Genomic DNA, 9262 nt, shown 5'->3' on the forward strand with positions numbered 1-9262 from the left:
AGGCCCAGGTTTCGCACGGAATAAGTAAACAGAAATTTGAACAATTATAAAATAAAGTATTATTATTTCATAATAAAGTAATTATAAAATAATTTCTTTGTGTTTATTTGATTTCTTTTGTGTTTATTTTGATAATAAGTAAACAGAAATATGAACAATTATAAAATAAAGTATTATTTCATAATAAAGTAATTATAAAATAATTTCTTTGTGTTTATTTGATTCCTATTCAAGAGAATTACTTTATATATAGTCAATATAGGCACAGAGTTAAATTTTTTAAACATTTTCTAATGGTGGTGTGCCTCGTGATTTTTTTCATGAAAAAAGTGTGCCTTTGCACAAAAAAGGTTGAAAAACACTGGGATAGAAAGTGACTGATACTGACAGATGGGATAGAAAGTGACTGATACTGCAGCTCATTCCTGATTACTTCATCTTAATTAAGAGATCCCTAGAGTGATGCCTGTACCAACTCACAGTGTGATTAAAGGCCAATGGACATAAATCAGGCTACATAGTCCTCAGTTCGGAATGACTGGTTGTTAGGGGACTGTGAGCTCTTGATATAGTATATGACCTCATCAAGTTTTAGCAACCTTCCAGGGAAGTTTCCATCACTCAGCTTGATAACCTGTTGCTGGATTGTTTTAGCTTTACTGTTCTTTTGGGTTTTGGAGATTAAACCTGTCAATCATTCTGCATAAAACAAATCTTCATTTTAGGCTTGTATACTAACCTAAATGGTATGTACTATTCCAGAATAACAGTACAAGAAATTGAGCAGAGCAGTAAACTGAAGGTATTCAGATGTATATCATTTGGATGTGAATTTTTTTAGGGTAATCAACAAATTCTAAACTGTTCACCATAACCAGGTTGCCTGTATTATTATCAAACTAGGAGCAAGGCCCGTTGTAGGACCTATACAACGAGCCCTAGAAGGATGTGAGACCTCCCTGTGCCTGTGGTTTGGACGTGCTTCCGAGACTCCAGGGTGGTGGCACAAGCTGTGTTGGTGTCCCTGTACAGGCACAGGCAGTGTCCTCTGGGCTGGCTCCACTGCTGGGCAGCCTGGCGGCACGGCGACGGCCATCTGGTCACAGGCCAGCCACACACATTGGTCCTGGGCTGCTGGGGGCTGGCACGGTGGGAGGACTGGCGGTGGCGTGAGGGCCCTCCGCCCAGCATGGTGGCTTGGCCGCCTGCCACCCACAAGGGGAATGAGGGCTGGGCTCACACTGTCAGTGGGTGAGACCCCCAGCTCGACGGGCGGTGGAACAAGTCGGCACAGTCTCTGTGGCCGGCCAGGCACCAGCAGTGTTGGGGCCGCCTCAAGCGCTCTGTGGGCCAGCAGGGCCCCAGGCCTCTTGTGGGCGTAGGCCGGGCAGAGAGGTGGTGGGCCTCGGAGGTGTCCAGTCGCTGGAGCATCCATCCCGCCCAGCGGCTCCCCGGAGACTGAGCAGGACGGAGGCGACAAAGGGAGGTAATGCGGCCAGGGGATTGGCCTCCCTCCTGAGTGACAGACCAGGGACCCAAAGTTTCCGCACTGGGTTTTACCCCATGCTCATGGCTGCCATGTGTCATGGCATTTTTTTGCATTCTACATTGCCTCCCTCTTTCAAGTCACCCTATATTTTTATTTATTAATTTAATAAATTTATATCCTGCCCTCCTCAAATAGCAGGCTCAGGGTGGGTTCCAAACAAACCGATCTGCACAAAGTGCAGATTTACAATTAAAATTTAAAACACATAAATCAATTAAGATTAAAACCTGTAAACAATCTAGTATTTTTATTTCTGCATCACCTCCAGTGTTAGCTCTCCATTATCACCAGGTTATTTTTCAATTGCACATTCTTCAGCAGTCAGTTTGGCTTCCCCTTGCTGTTTCCATGGAGTATCGGAATGCTGTTTTTTTGGCAAACTTTAACCCCCACCCCACCCTGCTCCAAGCTGAAGTAATGCAATGTAGAATCAATCCTTTGGAGTATTCATCTCTGCCCCTTTTCTGGCCCCCTCAGAGAGCACTCCTCCCCCCGCCCCTTTTCTCATCCCCTCAGAGGCCACTCCTCTGCCCACCCCCTTCTGCATCCTCTTGGGGGAGGTGACAGGAGTCCTTTGTATGCTTGCAGTTTAAGGGAAAGTATTGTGTGGGCACAGTGTGTGCTTTGAGCTGAGCTTTTTTTTCTTACACGATTCTGCAAAGACTTTCATGTTTGCAAGTACCAGGACAAAAGTTAAAAGGTTCTCTGCATTCCGTAAAATGGCCAAGGCTCTGAGTTCGCCTCTGCTGTTGGAACCAGTGCAGGGCATTCAGCAGTGTGGTTGGGCTTAAATCTGTCTTTCTTTTTTCTTTGATTCACTTTTGGGGGGAAGCAGTTGCATTCATGGAACTGAACAAGGAGAATTTAAGTGGAAGGTGCGAGGAGCAAGTGGTGGAACTGGGATGAACAAACAAAACAAAATAAGGGGGGGGGATCATCATCAGGGAAAGAAACTGACACCAGAATGGGAAAGGTTTCTCCATGTAATGCTTCAGTGGACAAAAATAGCTCATGAGATGGCTTCTCCTAAAATAACAAATTTAAAACAAAAAACAAGGGAATCGCCATGCTCTGTGCAGAGTGCAGTCAGTGGTGCTGGAACGCCATGCATGAGGGGAGAGGAGAATGTGGGGAAGGCATCAAACCTTTCCCACTCCCAAGGCTCCTGGGTTAAGATCTGGAGCTCACTGTGGCCAGGGAGACCCACTGTGGCTGGAGCAGCAGGGGAGGGTTCCCCGCCACTACAAACAGCTCCCTGTGGCTTTTTGCTAGCGCCCTGAAAGAGGCGCAGGGGAAGGAGACCAAAAGAGTAGCCCAGCAGGGGTGAGACAAACGGGGTTGAGAGAGAGCAAGGAGGAGAATAGAGAGAGGGGAGGGTGCAGTGTGCCCCATCCTTTTTGCGTGCATTCGACCAAGTCATTGGCAATTGGACACAACCTCCCACAGGTTACAAGTGACGTTAACCACAATTAAGCAAAAATGACAGGTTTGGTTGTAGATGCAGAATACATGATTCACATACTTTGTGATTCTGGGGGGTGGGAATCCGGAGTTGTAGAATTGCAAGCATTTAATATGGCATAATGGCAAACAGAATTGGGTACAGAGAAATGGCAGGGTAAATATGCATGCAGAAAGGGCCAATGTTAGTAGCTCAGTGTGCCCTGTGTAGCTTAGAACCACAGTTTCTCAAAAAGTAGCCTTGTCCCAATGCACAGAAAACTGTTTATCTAAAACTCAAAGGAATTGGCAGCTATGATGCAGTATTGCAGTGTCCTTTTCCAAGTGGGGAAGAGAGTCAAGTTTCCTGCTGTTTGTGCAAGCTCCTGGGCACTGACTTTTTGCTATCTTTTCTGCACTCATGGCAAATCAGTAATTAAATTTTGCCATTCTGCAATATCTATATACTAGGAATAAAGCCCGTTGTGGAACTAAATACAACGAGATCTAGAAAGAGGCTCTGGGGGAGTGCTCTGGCTTTGGGCAAACAGTGTCAATTTGCTGTGGTGACCTCAGCAGGGTATAATGACAGAGTCCACTGTTTTCTCCAGAGGAACTGATCTCTGCCACCTGAAGAGCAGTTGTAATTTTGAGTGATCTGTAGCCCTCACCTGGAGATTGGCAACAATTGTTACCCAGGACAAAATGGCTGGTTTGGAGGGTGGAGTCTATGGCATTCTACCTGTTTGAGGTCCCACCCCTCCTCAAACCTCACCCTCTCCAGGCAGCTTCCATAGAGATGCTCCTGCTAAACAGGAGCAAGCAGCCAGGGCTAGTGATGCCATGCCAGTCTGGAGGCATGAAGTCACCCTGAGAGTCCTTGCAGGCCTAGGCTTGTCAGCGAACCAGTGGCAGCGGCAGAGAAAAATGGTGGCTGGCGAGGCAAGGAGCGAGCGAGCGAAGGAGGCTGGACCAACTGGCACGGAGGCGAAGCAACGCAGCAGGCCGGAGCCTCATCGGGACAGAGGCCACAGCGGAGCATGCGCGGAAGTGCGAGTGCTCCTGGCCCGGAAATGGAATCGCTACAGCCGGAAGAAGGGAACCTCAAAGACCGGCACCAGAAAGGATGCCGCCGACTACCGCCCACAAGAAAAAGACAACAACTGAAGATCCACCGCAAAAAGGGTGCCTGGTAGGGTAGTCACCACCCCTATATATCTGTGGCCCTAGGTTAGATTCTGTAAAATGTGATTAGCACCCTCTGTAAGCCGCCCAGAGACCCTTAGGGGTTAGGGCGGGATAGTAAATAGAATAAATAATAAATAAATAAATAAATATTGCCAACAAAGACAAATTGATGCAAAGGAGAATGGAAAAGCCTCCATATCTCTATTTTGCCTTAAATTGGTTTTGATGCCAGCAGAGTGAGAAAATGCCAGAGGCTCTGGGTGGGTTCGGTCCTCCTCTTCCTCCTCCTCCTCCTCAGACCCCACCCTCAGCAGGCTTCATCCCTAAAATATCCTGGAAGTTTCCAACCTGGAGTTGGCAACCCTATGTCCTTCCCAGGCACCCATCAGCCTACCTTTATCTGCCTGTCCGTCTTTAGGTTTACATCCCCCCCCAGCCTCTGCCTAGGGAAAGGGCAGTCTTTCCCTTCAGTGGGAACCAAAGCAGCTGACATCATTTTCCTCTCCCCCCGTATGATCCGCACAACTACCCTATGAGGTATGTTAAGGTTGAAAGTGTGTGAATGGTCCATAATCCCCCAGGCAGCTTTTAAAACATGAACCCGGGACCTGCACACCACCAGAATACAGCAGGTTCCATATGCAACTGACATTCCAACTGCCTTGCGGGGGGGGGGAGTTTGAGGTGTGGAATGGAGTGAAGTCCAATCAGCTTCCATATGCAAAAGACCTTGAAATGCTCGGCGGGACTGCACAAAGCAGCCAGTCAACCCAGCCAGCGTCTTCTGACTGACAGTTCAAGCGTCCATACACTAAAGGTGTGCATTTGGAATGTTGGTCCCCACTATGGCTTTATAATATAAGGGAGAGATGAGCACAATGTTGAAAATGTGAATATAATGCTGGCAAGACAATAAAGCTTGACTGTGCACACATCCAGCATCTTGTTTAAGCAAGGTGCTTCCTGTATAAAGCTATGAGTGTCTAGTTAGTATGCCAGTGCCAACACCGATCTGAACTATGGATAGTATAGTAACTGAGCACGCAAAGCTGCTTTGCACAGATGGCAGGCTCTGCTAATCTGGCCATGTAGATCCATGCCTCAGTAACCTTGAGACTAAATTGTCTGCATGGGTCTGCCCTTGAAGTCAGCTCAGAAATTTCAGTTGCTGCATGTTGGTTGCATTCTTGAATAGGTTTACCCATTCTACAGTGACTCCATTGGATACCTGTTAGTTAACTGGTTCAGTTCAGAGTATTGGTTATCACATATAAAGCCTTTTATGGCCCTGGACCCACATATCTGTAGAACGTACCTCCCCTTCTATGGTCCATTGCAGCAGTTTTACTCATCTGAGCAAAGCCTTCTGAAGGTGACCATTCAAATGAGTAAGATCAACAGGTGCCCGTACACGTGTCTGTTCTTTTCATGGCCCCCAGGTTGTAGAATGGGCTGCCCAAGGAGGACAGGAAGGGTCCCACACTTCTGTTGTTCTGCAGATTGGATAAAGCAGAATTATTCAGGAGAATGTATTTTAAAGGGAATGGGACTGTAATGTAATGGACTGGGTCAGGAGGATGCTTCTGTATTAACAATTATAAAAGGTATAGAATTATGGTCTACTCCTATGTTTACTGCATGTTTTACCCTTCTCTTACTACATTGTCTTCTATTGTGTAAATTCAGGGTATAAATCCAACTCTTCTTCTTCTAAAAAAAACAAGAGTCTTTTTTTCCTTTATGGACTCCAACAACAATATTTCCATCATACTTAATCATTTACTAAACATCAATAACTGTTCCTGGTTCTCACACCATTGAATTCCCGTATTTACTACCCATTGGTTAGTAAAATGCTGACAATTGTAGCTATTTCCAGTGTTTTATTGCCATAGTGCCTCCCACAAAAGACAAACTGGTCTACCTTGACTTGTTGCAGTACCTGTAGTCCCCACCAGTTTATACAGGAATTCAGCATAACTGACGGTCCGATCTTCTAGCTCTTCACAGTGTTTGGTGGAGATCTTAATTGGTTTAAAAAGTAGTAAAAGTTCTCAGAATTCAAAACTCTGGCTGTAACTATGCAGTGGCTCCTGCACTGAATAACCCTGTTATGAACATAATAATCTTACAAAACTCATTGGACCTGTGAATCATGATCTTAATTTTTTTACTAGTAATACTTACTTATATTTATTAGCTTCTATGACCAAGGTCTTAAGCTCAATTATAAAAGATGAATATACAACATTAGCCTCATAATACAAACTTTACAATAAAAGTTTACAGTCAAAGTAATCAAATCTAAAAGATCTAAAATGTTAAAACAGAAGTCATTAATAAAACTATAATTTATTTAAATATCCATTTAAATCATAATGACTGGGTGCATACCAAATTCTGTTACAGTTGGGTCAAGCCAGATTTTTGTCGCTTTACAGATAAAACTATCATTAAAAATTTAGTGACAGAATAAGTGGTTTCAGGATTAGTATCTGCCAACAGATAGGGGACCACCCAGAGTTCAGTAGGTAATCGGTGTTTGGTAAGAACTTAAGTGATCCAAATCGATCTAGGAGTCGACCACTGATGACATAATAACAGAAAATGGCCAAGTGTTTCCACAGCTCCAGTCTTACAGTTGCATAAGCGATCCGAGTATGGGACTTTAGAAAAGCGACCTGTTAACTCAGCAGTGGGAAAAGAGTTAAGCCTAGCAAGAGTGAAAACACATCTATAACTAGGCATTTTTAGGGATCTAGTATATGGAGGAAGAGATTCCGGAGGAGAAATACCCAAGGCAAGAGTGGAACATACACGTCTTGCTCGAGCTAAAGTACTAGCCCAATCAAGATTAATCACTTTTATTCTGGTCTGCTTTAGGGCTTCCTGATAAGTTAAATTATTCCATACTGTTGGAGGAAAGCCCAATAACTCAAGTCTAGCATCTAGATACCTTTCCCAGCTACTTTTGTGGTTGTCCTCCTTTATCAAACATAGAAGGCCACCTTGGGCATTTAGTGCTGAGTAAAGGACTTTGAGTCTCAGTTTGAAAGCTGCGATCCAGGATCTAGACTCCAAGTAATATTGGGCAAATTCCACTCTAAGTGCAGTACCAGCCACACATCTAGGAACCCCAGCCATTATACGGAAAAAATAGAGAAGTGTACGATTGAGACATTTAGAAACTGCATTAATCCAAATAGCAATCTCGAAATAAAATCTGAGAAGTTACTTTAGCATTGAAAGCTGCTATGGCCATTAGTACATACTGACCCCCCGCTTGAAAAGAAATATCTAAGGATAGCGTTTGAGTTTGTTCTAGCAATCTCAGATGCTGCGCTAATATGAGGCTTCCAAGACAAATTGTGACTAAATGTCACTCCCAAATATTTAAATTGGGTCACCTGTTCTAATTTCTCGCCCATAATAAGCCAGGATTTCTTTCTACAATACGAATGGTTTGTGTTCCGTCTGACGCTTTGTTAACAAACGCCTTCTGGAAAGTTTCAACGCACAGCCAACATAGAATTAAATCATTTTTATTCAGTTCCACATGCATTCAGTTCTTACTTACATATTTTGTAATCTAATTCTTTTCACTCGCTCATGGTGAAAAAGATAGTGTGCTCTGCCTTCCTTGCAGTTTAAAGAGTAGCCAGAGGAATGGGGAGAAGGCTATAAAACTCAAATTCCCGCGTCTCTGGGAGCCGGAAATGGCCGGAAATGACTGTTGATCAGCCAGTCACAGGAATGCTTTTGGATATCTAACTAAAGACTTCAATTCCCAGAGGCCACTGCTCTTAAAGATATGTGGCAGTTCTACTTAGCTACAGTTAAACACTGGGGGACCAAAACTGCAAAACCGCTTCAGATTTGCTTTCAGCAATTTCTGTGGCTTCCACCTCTGAGTGGAACTGAGGCTTCAAGGAGGCATAGCTTTATAGTATAGGACTGATGTGGGGTCACAGGGGCAAATGCCACCCTCAATTTATGGATACAGCTTATGCGCATATAGATATACCCTTTAAAAAGCAGTGTTTCTGATCATTCAGAAAAGGCTGAATGTGCATAGGCTTTATATGTGCATTACAATTAGTGTGCTGTCCAATATTATCTCCTCTGACTCTCCATGGACTCTGGCAGAGAAAGGACTAGAACTTGGGGGTATCTAATTAAACTGATGGGCAGCCAATCAAGGACAATCAAAAGAAGGTCTGTTTTTCCCCCCATTCAACAAGAATGAAACTGCCATAGGATGTAACCAGGAGCACTAGTTTAGATGATTTTAAAAGTGCATTAGACACAGTCATGGAAGGCATTTCCATCAATGACTTTTAGCCATGATGACTAAATAGAGTTTCCATGTTCTCTAACAGTAAGCCTGTGAATACCAGTTCTGTGGGGCAATAGCAGCGGGAGGACTTGGCCTCCATGCCCTGCTTGTAGGCCTTCTGGGGACATCTGGTTGACCAGAACGTGACACAAGATGCTGGATTAGGTGAACCATTGCTCAGATCTAGGAGGGTGGTTTTCATATGTTTCATATCCCTTCCTTCCTACCTGGTCCTTTTAACTGGAGATGCTGAGGGCTGAAACTGGGACATCGTACATACAAAACGAGTTCTCCACCACTGAGCCACAGACCCTCCTGAATGGACTCCAAACATACTTTCTGTTTTGACAACTCCACCAGCAGGTAGCCATCCTTTGGGCTGCACAGAGCTTCTGTTCCAAACTGAGGGAATCCCATGTGACTCAGAAGGAGAGTGGTGCCAGGGTCAATCAATGGTAAGCTTTGCTATCCTGCCATCTCATGGCTTGCTCAATAAAAATGCTAGATCCTTTGGGGTCCTTTCCTGTTGTCCAACACCCTTGCCGAAGGAGCTGCTAGAGAGGGCAGGCTTGGGGACCAGTTCCTTCCTGCTCCTTTCCCTGAATGTACTGAAAAGCAACCCATCTCCCCTTGGTTTTGCCTCCCCTCTTGACCCCCCCCCCAAATCGTCCCGCACAGAGGGGGAAAATAACTGGAACAAAGCAGGACTGGATCGGTATTAGACTGGGGATTCTGAGCAGCCCTTCTTT

The 9262-nt window shown here is 44.8% G+C and overlaps 1 protein-coding gene across 1 annotated transcript in view; it reads left to right on the forward strand.

Moving 5' to 3' along the window:
- The window catches only part of LACE1 (lactation elevated 1), a gene marked incomplete at its 3' end in the record, with an annotated part of 156454 nt that overhangs the window by 115212 nt on the left and 31980 nt on the right, over window positions 1-9262 (forward strand). The window lies entirely within an intron of this gene.

The sequence above is a fragment of the Gekko japonicus genome, unplaced genomic scaffold (genome assembly GCF_001447785.1).
Source record: "Gekko japonicus isolate JY-2015 unplaced genomic scaffold, Gekko_japonicus_V1.1 scaffold1807, whole genome shotgun sequence".
In the NCBI taxonomy this organism is placed as follows: Eukaryota; Metazoa; Chordata; class Lepidosauria; order Squamata; family Gekkonidae; genus Gekko; species Gekko japonicus.